Genomic DNA, 14,294 nt, shown 5'->3' on the forward strand with positions numbered 1-14,294 from the left:
GGGTTTGGTCGGTCCCAGGGGGATGCCTGGTGGAGGAGCTCCCTTTTGCAGGCCCTGTGGAATTGTAGGAGTTCAGGCAGGACTCTGATCTCTTCAGGGAGCTCATTCCACCAGGTGGGGCCAGGACTGAGAATGATCTGGCCCTCATTGAGGACCGACGTGCTTGTTTGGAGCCAGGGATCACCAGCCAGTTGGGGGTGGCGAAGCGTAATGCTCTTTTGGGGTTATAGGCAGAAAGACAGTCTCTCAGGTACACTGGGCCCAGATCACGTATGGCCTTGAAGGTGAGAACCAAAACCTTAGGCCTGATCTGGAATTCAATTGGGAGCCAGCTGAGCTGTTGAAGTATAGGTCGGATGCGGGATAATTAAAGGGAGTTGAAGCGGAGTGTCGTCCCCCATCAAAGCAAATGTTGAAGGCACAGAAGCTTGGCAGCCTAATAAATTATACCCTTTCGACATCCTGACTCATCCCTTTTATGGAAATCGCTGCTGTCTTGGGAACTGGGTCACAAGTTTGGAATGCCAGAAAGAATAAGTTGAGAGGAAGCTTACACACACCTTTACCTGGGTGTCTCCGGAGGTTGCTTTGTCTCACCCAGAGTCAATTCCTTTCAGATGCAGGACCAGCTATGCCATCGCCAAGGCTTGATGGGGAACAGGGGGAGGCTGTGGCTCAGTGGTGGAGCAGCTGCTTGGCATGCAGAAGGTCCCAGGTTCAATCCCTGGCATCTCCATTAAGGGTTGGGCAGTAGATGGTGGGAAAGACCTCTGCCCAAGAACATCAGAAGAGCCCTGCTGGATCAGACACATGGTCCATTGAGTCCAGCATCCTGTCTCTCTCAGGGGCCAACCAGTTCCTCTGAACATCCACAAACAGGACACAGAGGCTGAGCCCTTCATAAGAACATCAGAAGAGCCCTGCTGGATCAGGCCAGTGGTCCATCTAGTCCATTGGTCCTTCTATCCACCCAATGGCCAAATGGTTTCTCTAGAGCAGGGGTAGTCAACCTGTGGTCCTCCAGATGTATATGTACTACAATTCCCATGAGCCCCTGCCAGTGTTTGCTGGCAAGGGCTCATGATAATTGTAGTCCATGAACGTCTGGAGGACCACAGGTTGACTACCCCTGCTCTAGAGGTCCAACAAACAGTCTCTAGAGGTGAAGCCTGTCCTCATGTTGCCTAATGGCATTGGTATTGAGGCTGACTGCCACTGAACATGGAGGTTCCCTTTAGTCACCATGGCTAATAGCCACTGATAGACAATCCACTTCATGATGCTGTCTCATCTTTTAAAACTTTCTGACAGGGGCTCATATTAATTGTAGACCACGGACAACTGGAGAGCCAGTTTGGCCACCCCTGCCGTGGATTCACACACCTCCTCCCCCAAATCTGTCCTGCCTGGACACAGCCTCCAAATCTCCACGAATTCCCCATGCTGGGAATGACCCCTCTAATTTCATGGGGCGAACAGTTTCAAGTCAGGCTTCCTCCTGTCTATCAGGGGAAAGCTGATTTGCGAGACGGTTATTTTATATTGTGTGGCCGAGTGAGTCTGGGCCTCGAACATTTGGGAGACCCCCATCCCCAAAAGATTGGCCTGGAACAAAGAACTCCAACCAAATTGGCTTTTCCCAATTACTGACACCTCTGGAGGCCCGTAAGGTTCCTATGGCAACAGGCCCACAAAAGCTTCTTGCAACTTGGTCCAGAAATGCAGAACAGCGGGGGAAGTCCTTTGAATCTGAAAGAGTTTTAAAAGTAAAATTTAAGAGAGTTTTAAAGACCTGCTTACTAAGTCTAACCCGTGGAAGCAAAATCGTCCTGGCAGAAGAACTCACATTGGCCTTTCATGGATACATTAATTTATACAACTAGATAGATAGATGTCACAAGGGAAATGGAAAACATAAGAATGGTAAAGACTTGCTACTTAAAAAAAATGTTTTGGGGATAATCTTTAAAAAAAATAAACCTGCTGTATGCTAGACCCAGCATGGTGTAGTAGTCAAACTGCGGCCCTCCAGATGTCCATGGACTACAATTCCCAGGAGCCCCTGCCAGCGAACGCTGGCAGAGGCTCCTGGGAATTGTAGTCCATGGACATCTGGAGGGCCGCAGTTTGACTACCCCTGGTGTAGTGGTTAAGAGCGGCAACTTCTAATCTGGTGAGCCGGGTTTGATTCCCCACTCCTCCTCCACATGCTGGATAACCTTGAGCTAGTCACAGTCCTGTTAGAGCTGTTATCACAAAGCAATTCTCTCAGAGCTCTCTCAGCCCCACCTCCCTCGCAGGTTGTCTGTTGTAGGGAGAGGAAGAGAAGGCAATTGGAAGCCACTTTCAGACTCCTTTGGGCAGTGAAAAGCGGGGCATAAAAACCCCAACTCTTCTTCTAAAGTTGGATGCTTATTTGGGAATATCTTTACGGCACTTTCTGGTGTCGGTTAGATGGGAGAATAACAATCAGAACATGAGTCTGTGAGGCAACTGTTGTTTCCAGCACTGACTTTGCAAGGGTCGAAACAGCCGGTGTGGCGGTGTGGTTAAACGTGTCATACTAGTATCTGGGTTCGAATCTCCACTTGTGCCAGGGAAGCTCACTAGGGGGACCTGGGGCCAGTTACACGCTCTCCGCCTAGCCTACCTCATAGGGTTGTTGTGTAGCTAAAATGGAGGAGAGGAGCCTGTGGTGGGGAAAGGAGGGGTGCAAATTAAGGAAATAAAGGTGGAGAATTAGGGAAATTAATAATAAAAGGGGTTCCTTTCCAAGGCCCCCTCAGCAGCAATCTGCAGCCACAAAAGGGTCTCTTACTACCCATTGTACATCTGAAGATTACAGCAGTTATTTTCTCCTCAGGATGTAAAGTTCTCTGCTCAGGACGGGAATTTGAGGGAGCATTGCCCCTCTCCCTTCTCGTGGGAGCAGAAAATGGCAGTAGAATCCAATGCATCATTCCCATTGATAGATCAGGATCCTACCCCCCTCCCCTAGGCCTGTCTGAGGATTTGGGGGGCCACTCTCAGTTAATCAGGTAAATGACAGAAGAAGAGTTGTTGTTTTTTATACCCTGCCTTTGACTGCCCAAAGGAGTCTCAAAGCAGCTGACAATTGCCTTCCCTTCCTCTCCCCATAACAGACGCCCCGTGAGGTAGGTTAGGCTGAGAGAGCTCTGAGAGAAAATGCTGTGAGAACAGCTCTAACAGGACTGTGACTGGCCGAAGGTAGCCCAGCAGGCTGCAAGTGGAGGAGCAGGGGATTTAACTGGGCTCGCAGGATTAGAAGCCAACGCTCCTAACCACAACACCACGTTCCACACTGGCTGTCATTTGAAAAAAACATATTTAGGGCATTTTCTGGGTGACGTTTAGCAGATATCTACTGCATTCTTTACCCTGCCCTCTTCATCTTGAATGCTAATCTCTCCTCCTACATTTAATAATCACAGCATGGGAGATGGTTGCAAATGGTATCTATCTTTAAGATAGAATATTATTATTAAAATGTGGACTATTTGAGATGTTCTAAATAAAGAACATACCAGCTGCCTATTTGGGTGGAAAGATAGCATAGCAGTATTTAAAATAAATGATCAAACACCAAAGTTTACACAGATTTGATCTTGTAGTATTCTAAATGCATAGCCCAGGAATGCATATTCCGAAAATTGTACCAAAAGTTTTTATCCAGTGAACTGTATCTGCATTTTTCTCCCCCAAATACTCAAACTGAAGGGCATCCAATGAAGCCGAGGAGAAGCTCTCCTTCGCGGCCGCGGATGCTGCTGCAGGCGCACAAGTGCGGCAAGCACCGACCGCCTCCGCTGTGATCCCCCGCCGGGAGGACGCCTCCCGCCCGGGACTCCCTTTGCCCAAAGGCGGGACTACACTTCCCAGGGAGCCCCGCGGCTCCCTTTCTTTGAAAGTCTGGGCACGTGGCTGGCCGGGCGGAGCCGGGCACGTCACATTCCTGCATTCCCGTCGCCTGTGTCAGAGCCCGGACGGTGCGCTGGGCAGCCCGGCAGCGCGACCCCCGCCCCGGCCCCGGCCCCAGCCCCCCTCCGCAAGGCCCTGATGCCCCCCCCGGCAGGGGTCTGACCCTGGGCCTCCCGGCCCCCCTCCCGCCGCCCTCCCGCCGCTTCCTCCTCCCTGCCGGAGCCTCCAGCCAGGTAACCAGGGCCGGAGCTGGCCTGGGGCGGGAGTCGGGGGGGGGGGGGGGTTGGGGGGCGTGCATGCATGCATGCAGGGGTGCATTTAGGGGTGCATTTGGGGGCGCCTCCCCCTCCCCCTCCCGGACAGTCCCCTCCCTCTGCGCCGTTGCAATCCGGGCAGGGGGGGCGGGGTGGGGTGGAGGGGGCAGCGGTGCTTTGTGTGGGGTGCGGGGCCCCAGGGCGGGGTGGCCCGTCCGGATCAAGCCCTTTGCACCCCCCAGCGCGCGCTCCCCGTGGGCTGCGGCTGTTGTGCTGCTCGGGATGTCACCTCCCCCGGCCGGCGGCGCGGCTTCCCTTTGTTTTCCTGGCGCTGCGCTGCGCTGCGCTGGAGGAGCCCGCCGGGGAACGGGAGGGGGCGAGAAGGCGGCGGCCTCCCTCCCTCCATCCCCGGCTGCCGCCTCCCTCCCGGGTGCTTTGCGCCCCCCGCCTTCCTTTGCGCGCAGAGATGCGCGCCGCGGGCAGGGCGTCTAGACTCTCCTCCCCCGTCTCGCCGAAAGCGGGGCTGGGATCCGGGTCCCGCCGCTTCGCTCCTTGACAAGCCATTCTGACCGGAGCTCGGCTCGGGGGCTCACGGAGAGCTGCGGGGCCAGGACTGGGGCGCGACCGAGGAGCACCGGCTGAGCGGTCGGCGGCGCTGCGGGCTTTCCCTTCTCTCTCGATCACGATCGTTCTGTCTGTAGGCCGCCCTTCTCCGCAAGCGGGCTCGAGGCCGTTTCCAATATGGTTTAAATCAGGGGTAGTCAAAACTGTGGCCCTCCAGATGTCCATGGACTACAATTCCCATGAGCCCCTGCCAACAGGCAGGGGCTCATGGGAATTGTAGTCCATGGACATCAGGAGGGCCGCAGTTTTGACTACCCCTGATTTAAATCATCCCACAATTAAGACTCACCCCCCTCCACCCAACCCTACCTCACCCCAGCCTTATGGAATCTCCCTTTTCAGGGGCTCGTGGACACCCAGTGGGTGATTTTTCCTGGACTGCGTCTTATGAAACGACCCCCCCCCCACCCTCTCTCTCTCCCACCCTCCAAAAGGAAGCCAGAAAGAGAGAGAACTGGTGTGGATGCTCTTTCCAGTTAAAGGGCTTCAGGGTCCTTTTCGGTCCTCCCCACCTGCCCAAACCTTATTGGATCCTTGCTCCATTGATGATGAATCTTGAGGTCATACCCCCCCCCCCTTCCTTCGTCTGGCCCATATAGGAGTAATTGTATAGAAGCCATCGTAATCCTTTTAGCCTTCTCCCTGGCTGCTGGGTACCGATTCCTCTGCCTTTGCTGCATTCGCAGGGACTGGACGAGATTTTGTTTTGTTTTGTGCTGCTGACAGGCTCAGGCATCGTTTTGCTAAATTAGAATCCAAGACCCTGCTTGTTGGCGTGGGCAGACGTGGCCAACTCAGGGCCACCAACCAGGCTTGGCAGCCAGGGTCGTCACTTGATGACTTCTGAGCATGCAATTCCCGAGACACTCGGGATTTAACCCCCCTCCCCTCCGCGGATTTTAACAGACCCAAAAGGTTTGTGCTCCGATTGACAGTGAACAGTATGACTTTCCAGGTTTTACAATTCAAGTGCCATTGAGATAGGGATGCTGAATATATATTTTTAAGAAACCCTGGCCTGTGTCATTCTATTTGGGTTTGGGGTTGTACCAGGGGCCTTGTTTTCTAGCCTTCCCCAGCCTACCTAGCTAACACGTATCCCTGGATTGCTGGTATATTTTTTTGACCATCCAGGCTACCTTCTTCTCCAGAAGAATCGGGGAGGGGAGGAGCACAGCTTGCAACCAGAGCACAAAAAGCCCCGGAAAACCCTCCCTTAAAGCCAGTCCTCGGCAGGCAGGCACGGCAGCTGTGAAGGGTCTCCCTTCCTCGCAGAGACGGTGGGGAAGCCCTCCTAGGTTGGAATGGCTTTCCCTTCCTCCCCTCTCCCTGTATTCCGCCAGCCCCTGTCTGTCACCCTTCCTCCTCGGCAGAATAAACCCTTCCCAAGATCGGGAAAGGGGGGTGGGGGGGGAGACGGATCCCCCTGTCCCCAATCTCCGCCACGTAAGAGCATGTCTGCACATGGGTTGACGGGGAAAGCGTCTGCTGCAGTGAGAAGGGGAGAACAGATTGCGGAGGGGAGAAGCGATAGATCAGAGTGCCAGAGACAGGCTCGTTCTCTCCCTCCTCCTCTGCCCTTCCCTTCCTCTGGCTGGGCTCAGAGGAAACCGTCTTTTTTGCACTGAGCAGAAGAATCACCATAGAGCTGCCACTGTTTTTTTTTTCAATCTGCTATGCTTTAAAGCAGGGGTAGTCCAACTGCGGCCCTCCAGATGTCCACGGACTCCAATTCCCATGAGCCCCTGCCAGCGAACGCTGGCAGGGGCTCATGGGAATTGGAGTCTGTGGACATCTGGAGGGCCGCAGTTTGAACACCCCTGCTTTAAAAGATGGTTGTGGAATTGGCATCGGGTTTGTGCCCTTGCAAAGATTGCTGATCCCTCCCCTGGACTCCCGATGCATTCATTGCTAATGCAGATTTCTTCAGAGGCTGTTGGGGGATTGTACGGTGGCCGTCTGGATCCAAAGTCCAAACTGCGGTTGTACGTCCTTTAGGTGCCACGATCTGAGTGTGGTTTTTTGGTGGGTGGGTGGCTGGACTGGCCCCCTGCTAAGAAGGTGAACAGAGTCCGTCTTTGCCAGCTGGTTGGATCTTAGAGGCTTCTGCCATTCTTCCTTATCCCCAGGGAACCTCTGATCTCAGCGAGGACTAGAAACATGTCTTGAGAAAAGCCTTCGCTTTCTGATGAGTTCAATTTTGGGACAGTGTGATACAATCTGAAGGCCGTGTTTGGCCGCCAGGGTTAAAATCCCTTCTGAACCGGCTGGCTCGCCCTAGCCTACTTGGCAGTCTTGTTGTAAAGGAGGAGGAGGAGAAGAAAGGAGTGGTAAATTTGAGCGGGGTAGGTGGGGAAGTCGAGGTTGAAGGACAGTGTCCGGCTTGCAGTTCTGGTGGGATTTGAACCAGCTCACTCTGTTTACACCAATGCTGGATCAGCGACGGTCCCCACCCCAGAATGACTTTGCACACAGAGATGCTGTGGGCCATAACCCTGGTTGTGTCTTAACCGCGGTTAAGAGATCTGGGCGTGGGTCTGTAAGAACTGTATCCGTCCTCCCGTTTTTTTCTGTCGTGGCCTTTATTCCCGATGAAGTCCTGCTCACAAGCACCATCACCCCCTGCCTCCTCCATTCACCCTGGCTGAAATGTCTTGGCAAACCCTGGTTCAAAGTGATTGTAGTCGGTGTCGATATTTGATCTTGATGCGATGCTAAACGGCAGGCAAACCCTGAAGCTGCCACTGTGGTTGTCTTCAGAGGTGCAGAGTGCTGGTTTTGATCTTTAAATCTCAGGATGGATTGGGGCCGGCGTACCTGAAGGACTGCCGACTCCGCTATGAACCTACCTGGATCCTACAGTCATTTTCGGAGGCCCTGCTTTGGTTGCTTTTGCCTTCTGGGAGAGGGCCTTCTCAGCTGTGGCACCAAAACTCCAGAGCTCTCTCCCAGGGGAGAGACTTGCCTATCCCCAGCTGTTGCCATCTTCTGCTAGTGAATGAACAATTTACCTTGTTTCATTTTGTATCCCCTCTGTGGTCCCCCCCTCCTGACCAATGTATACATTATGGGTTTTATGTTTTTTGTTTGTGTGCAGGGGTAGTCAAACTGCGGCTCTCCAGATGTCCATGGACTACAATTCCCATGAGCCCCTGCCAGCGAATGCTGGCAGGGGCTCATGGGAATTGTAGTCCATGGACATCTGGAGGGCCGCAGTTTGACTACCCCTGTGTTAGAGTTTTGGGTTTAATAGTTTTAATGCTGTTTTTGTTTGGTTTCGGTGGTTTTTAAGATGCAGTTTTAGGATTTATGCTTTGTTTGTTGCCCCTTTATGAGGCAGGGTATACATTTTGTTAACTAAAACAGCGAAGGGAAATTTGCACATGGGTAGCTTTGGGGAGGGCTGAACTTGGGAGCCTAATTGTAAGCTCTCTGAACCCATGCTGTCAAGATCGGTTTATATCTATATCCGTCCTCCTTTTGGTATTGAAGGGAACCCTTGTCATAAATTCTTGTTATGTTTTGAGCCTGACACTGGAATTAATGGCAAAGCTCCTCTTAATTGTGCCCTCATCAGGTCTCAGAAGCTAAGCAGAGTTGGTACATGGAAGAGAATCCACCAAGGAAGGCTCTGCAGAGGAAAGCAATGCCGAATCACCTCTGCTTCTCCCTTGCCTTGAAAGCCCCTGGCTGGGGTCACCATAAGTCCAAGCTAAACAGGGATGGTACTTGAATGGGAGGCCACCAAGGAAGACTCTGCAGATGAGGGCAATGGCCAGTCACCTCTGCTTCTCCCTTGCCTTGAAAGGCCCTGGCTGGGATCACCATAAGTCCAAGCTAAACAGGGATGGTACTTGAATGGGAGGCCACCAAGGAAGACTCTGCAGAGGAAGGCAATGGCCCTCTGCTTCTCCCTTGCTTTGAAAGCCCCCTGTTGAGATCACTGTAAGTTGTGATTTGATGTGTCACGGACAAACTCAGCCCTGCGAATGAATGCCGCTGTCAAGGAAGATTATGAAAGCAATAATCAGGCTTATTTCATGGTTTGCAAATCATGGGTTCACACCCAAAGATCTTCAACGTTTGTGGCGCAGCACAGCTCAATTTAAGACAGCCCTGCCCTGCCTAGTACGGCCTCATTGGTCAATTGACCCATGAGTTCACACTCTTACATATCTTTAAATCACTCCTGCAGAGCGGTATAAATAAAAGAGTAAGGGCTAATGGGGAGGAGAAAGGGGCGGGACGAGTCTGTGATAAAAACTTGGTGGGGCCAATCAGGAGCCGGCCCATGGCGCAACCGCCTGTTAGCGGGGGGGGGGGGGGGTCCACCCAGCCTTCTCATGGACTTTCCTACTAGTCCTGTTATAATCCTAAATTTCTGTTTCCCTGATAGCCCCTCATTTCCCCGAAATGATGTATACATTTGTACTCTGAATTTTACCCTCCCTTTGCTATGTTCAATAAGCTGACATGGCACTTTTTAAGCAACCATGGCAATTTTTCTAAACTAACAGCTAATTTCCTTATTTTCTGTCTGAGGGAATTTCTAATGTCCCTGTGTGTTATTTCCTTGTTTTAAGCTGCATGCCTTAAGATCTCTGTTATTTACTTCAAAACTGCATAATCTAAGATGTTTCCTAACAGATGGAACTTACATAGACATATCAGGTTCCCAGGAGAGAAGGTGGCGTGGTATAACCCAGTCTTGTCAGATTTCAGAAACTAGGTGGGATAGGTCTCTGGAAGGAAGACCACCAAGGCAGACTCTGCAGAGTCAGGCACTGGCAAACCATCCCTGCATCTCACATGCTTTGAAAGCCCTTTGCTGGGCCCGTCATAAGTTTGGTTGCAAATTGAAAGCACTTATGTATGCAAGACTTTAAATAGATGGGCAATAGCATGGTATAGCCCAGGGGTAGCATGGTATAGCCCATTCGCTGGCAGGGGCTCATGGGAATTGTAGTCCATGGACATCTGGAGGGCCCTGGTATAGCCCAATCTTGTCAGATGTTGGAAGCTGAGCAATGGGATTCTTTGGAAGAGAGACAGTTAGGGGAGTTTTCAACACTCTAATACAGGGGTAGTCAAACTGCGGCCCTTCAGAGGTCCGTGGACTACAATTCCCATGAGCCCCTGCCAGCTTTTGCTGGCAGGGGCTCATGGGAATTGTAGTCCATGGACCTCTGAAGGGCCACGGTTTGACTACCCCTGCTCTAATATAATCCCTTCATTTCAAAGTTCTATCTGGGAAAGAGAAAAATTAACTCAAGGCTTTAAGCTGCTGGTATTTAGTAGTAGTAATAGTAGTAGTAGTAGTAGAAGTAGAAGTAGAAGAAGTAGGGGTGAAGCCCCTGAAAAAGTCCCAGACTGGCTCACAGACACCTTTCTCTTCCTGCCCCCACAGCAGAGCAGACACCCTGTGAGGTAGGTGGGGCTGAGAGAACTCTGAGAAAACTGCTCTGTTAGAGCAGCTCTATCAGGGCTGTGACTGGCCCAAGGTCACCCAGCTGGCTGCATGTGGAGGAGCGAGGAATCAGACCCGGCTCGCCAGATAAGCGGCCGCTGCTCTTAAACGCACACTGCTCTGGAGGCGAGGAGAACAACGTAAACTGATCTGCATCTCCATTGAGGAGAAAGACAGTAGACAAATACAGTCAAATAGACAAATAAATTGCATCCGTGTTCCCTGTAGCACATGTATTTATATTTATTTATGTTTGCATGTATAGGCTGCTCCTGGGACACTAGGTGTCTTGGGGTGGCTTACAACAAATAAAACCAGTATTAATAATAAATATTAATACAAAACCTATAAAAACATTAAATACATTAAACTACATTAAAAACCAGTTACTTACTATTAGTAGTAGGCCAGGGGCTTGTGTTTATGATGATGATTATTTCAATTTATTACCCGCCACTCCCAAGTGGCTCGAGGCGGGTTACAATAGTCTGCATAAAATCCCAGTAAAAAAAAAAAAAACATTCAAACTCCCAGACAGAAAACATAACACAGGTACCAACTAATCACAGTAACAAAAAGAGGAAACATGGAGGAAAAAAGTTAACTCGCATCACTGTTATTCCCCCAATAGAAATCTCCCAGATTGCGGGGGGGGGGGGGTAGGAAGAGGGGCGCAGATGGAAGCCAAAGGAGGCTTCAGGGTGGGGGGGGGGGTCCCTATCAGCCTAGAGCAGGGGTGGCCAAACCGTGGCTCTCCGGTTGTCCATGGACTGCAATTCCCATGAGCCCCTGCTCGCTCCCATGAGCCCCTGCCATGGAATTGTAGTCCAAGGACATCCGGAGAGCCACGGTTTAGTCCCCCCTGCTCTAGAGCCAAAGAGTCCCTTTTGCCTTCTCTTACCAACCTCCCCCCCCCCTGTTTTGACTGTAAAGTGTATAAAGTACTGTGCTTTGCTCCGCATTCAGCACCAAAGAGTCTGTTACAAGCATTATGAGCCTTCAGGGAGGGAGGTATGTGAGTGAGTGAGTGAGTGAATGAATGAATGAATGAATGAATGAATGAATGAAGGGAGTGCTTTTTTTTTTCCTCTGGAAGGGGGTGAGCTCTGCGGTAGGGCAAATACCTTGCATGCAGATGGTCTGTTCCAAACATCTCCCTGGCTGCAGCCAGAGTGGACTAACCAGGCCTAGGTGGTTTTTGACTCGCCTAGTGGTCTACGAATGCTCATACCTTGAATAAAAATTTGTTTGTCTTAAAGGAGCTGTGGGACTCAAAAACTGCTTACGGAAGGTAGCCTGAGGAGTCGGTCGGCCTCTGGGGATGATGTGTGGCTGGGATGCCACCTTGAACATGGAGCCATCTGAAGGAGTTGGTTCACATGCCCAGCTTTCGTGGGTTGTTCTGGTTAACAATGATCTAACCTTGCTTTCCTCCAAGGAAGTGTGAGTGGCCCGTGTTGAATTTTGCCCAGTTGGATGGTCTTGGAAACCTCTCGAAAGAGGATCGGCATTTGGCACCTTCAGTGGGCCCCCAGAATGCTTTACAGCAGTCTCCTTAATTTTCTCCTCACAACAACCCTTCGAGGTAGGACGGGAGAGCATATGACTAGCTCAAGGTTACCCAGTGAGCTTTCATAGGAGAGCGGGGCTTTAAACATGGATTTCCTACATCCTATTACAGTGCTGTTCCCACTACACCACACAGGGTCTCAGTAATGTCAACCCACAGTTGGTGGCTATGGTGCCATCACGCTCAGGAATGAAAATGTTTGATACCTCTCTTTCCAAAAAGTGAGTGGGCTTCAGACTTTTTCCTCCCCCTCTGTCTGATTTCAGTGAACAAGTATCATGACTGTGCAGTTCCTTATTTTTCATTTTTTAAAAGCTCTCCCCATAAAGTTTTTATTTTACAGCCGGGTAGACCCGACATACCTTTACAGGTTACCCTGGTCCTTTTAAAGTATTTAATTTAGAGGAAGAAGAAGAAGAAGAAGAGTTGGTTCTTATATGCCGCTTTTCCCTACCCGAAGGAGGCTCAAAGCGGCTTACAGTCGCCTTCCCTCTCCTCTCCCCACAACAGACACCCTGTGAGGGAGGTGAGGCTGAGAGAGCCCTGATATTACTGCTGGGTCAGAACAGCTTTATCAGTGCTGTGGCGAGCCCAAGGTCACCCAGCTGGTTGCATGTGGGGGAGTGCAGAATCGAACCCGGCATGCCAGATTAGAAGTCCGCACTCCTAACCACTACACCAAACTGGCTCTCTTTAAGCATGACAGTGTGCCATGAGCTCATCAGCCATGAGAATTCCTCCTTACCCAAATGAATTTGATTTGGGATCGTATAATCCCAGGTTCTCAGCTGGTGGAACCAGCTCTAATTACGGCTTCCGCCTTCTTGCCTTTTAGTGCTAAATGCATTGTTGATTTTTCCCTTGCCTTGTTTCAATGCCGTTTCCACTTTCAAGCCATTTTTGGCTCTGCCTTGCCCAGAGGAGCCTATTTCAGCTCCTATTCCTTTCTCGAAGTAGATAATTAAATGTGTGGGACTCACCACCACAGGACAGAGTCAGGGCCGCTAATTTAGTTAGCTTTAAAGGCTCATATTCGTGGAGATTTTATTAGTAGTATTATTTATGAAATTTATAGACCACCCCTCTCTGCTGTCATGCTCAGGACGGTATAGAACATGAGAATTCCAGTTAAAACACAAAAACAGTAAAAAAAAAAATAGAAATCCCATAATGCTCCATTGTCCTACTTCCCAACGGTGAGATATGCTGGAGAGGGAAGGAGGGTGGCCCATATGGTTTTATTTATTTGTTCTGGCCTCAACAATAAGCCTGGTGTAATGGTGCCGTTCAAGGCCCTGGCTCTACAAAAAAGTGAGATCTATATTCTGGGATGGACCAGAACCAGTGGGATGAAATTAATGCAAAAGAAATTCTGTCTAAACATCCGGAAGAAGTTCCTGACAGTTAGAGCGGTTCCTCAGTGGAACAGGCTTCCTCGGGAGGTGGTGGGTTCTCCATCTTTGGAGATTTTTTAACAGAGGCTGGAGAGCCATCTGACGGAGAGGCTGATCCTGTGAAGGCTCAAGGGGGTGGCAGGTTACAATGGATGAGCGATAGGGTTGTGAGTGTCCTGCATAGTGCAGGGGGTTGGACTAGATGACTCATGAGGTCCCCTCCAACTCTATTATTCTATGATTCTATTATATTCCATGAATGAGATTTTAGAATCTATCATGAAAACATAGAGCTGGAAGGACCCAAGGGACATCTAATCCACCCCCTCTGCAAAATGCAGGAAATTCACAACTCCCCTCCCCCCACTCACCTGGTGACCCCTTCTCTATGCCTAGGGCAGCCTTTCTCAACATTTATACTGTTGAGACAACCCTGAAACATTCTTCAGGTGTCAGGAAAGCTCAGAAGTGTTGCAATCGTGCAGAATACAATTTGGAAGCATAATTTCCATGCCCACCTGAGGCTCCTCCCTTTCCCACCCCTCCAGGCCCATCGTTGGCCATTTTGGGAGGGGACAGGGCAGCATGACCATATAGAGTCTTAAAGGTAAAGGTAAAGGTATCCCTGTGCAAGCACCGGGTCATGTCTGACCCTTGGGGTGACGCCCTCCAGCGTTTTCATGGCAGACTCAATACGGGGTGGTTTGCCAGTGCCTTCCCCAGTCATGACCGTTTACCCCCAAGCAAACAAGCTGAGTACTCATTTTACCAACCTTGGAAGGATGGAAGGCTGAGTAGACCTTGAGCCGGCTGCTGGGATTGAACTCCCAGCCTCATGGGCAGAGCTTTCAGACTGCATGTCTGCTGCCTTACCACTCTGCGGCACAAGAGGCTCTATATAGGGTCTTATCACCCAATAAATGTTTATCAAATTTAAAAACTATGTAAAATTAATTAACTCCCACCCATTCAGGAAACTCTTCCAGAGCCATCAAGAAACCCCAGGGTTTCACAAAACTCCACTTGAGAAAGCCTAGCCCAGGTTC

General features: G+C 50.7%; 1 protein-coding gene across 5 annotated transcripts in view; it reads left to right on the plus strand.

The window, feature by feature from the left end:
- The first annotated feature begins 3,964 nt into the window (after positions 1-3,964).
- CTIF (cap binding complex dependent translation initiation factor) overlaps positions 3,965-14,294 on the plus strand; it is a 150,332-nt gene continuing 140,002 nt past the window's right edge. For 3 of the 5 annotated variants that reach the window (XM_077346752.1, XM_077346753.1, XM_077346754.1), the window contains exon 1: positions 3,965-4,172. The gene's annotated coding sequence lies outside the window, so the exon portion shown is untranslated. The remainder of the gene's footprint in view (positions 4,173-14,294) is intronic. The other 2 variants (XM_077346756.1, XM_077346755.1) reach the window with 1 other exon arrangement.

The sequence above is a fragment of the Paroedura picta genome, chromosome 7 (genome assembly GCF_049243985.1).
Source record: "Paroedura picta isolate Pp20150507F chromosome 7, Ppicta_v3.0, whole genome shotgun sequence".
Taxonomy (NCBI): Eukaryota; Metazoa; Chordata; class Lepidosauria; order Squamata; family Gekkonidae; genus Paroedura; species Paroedura picta.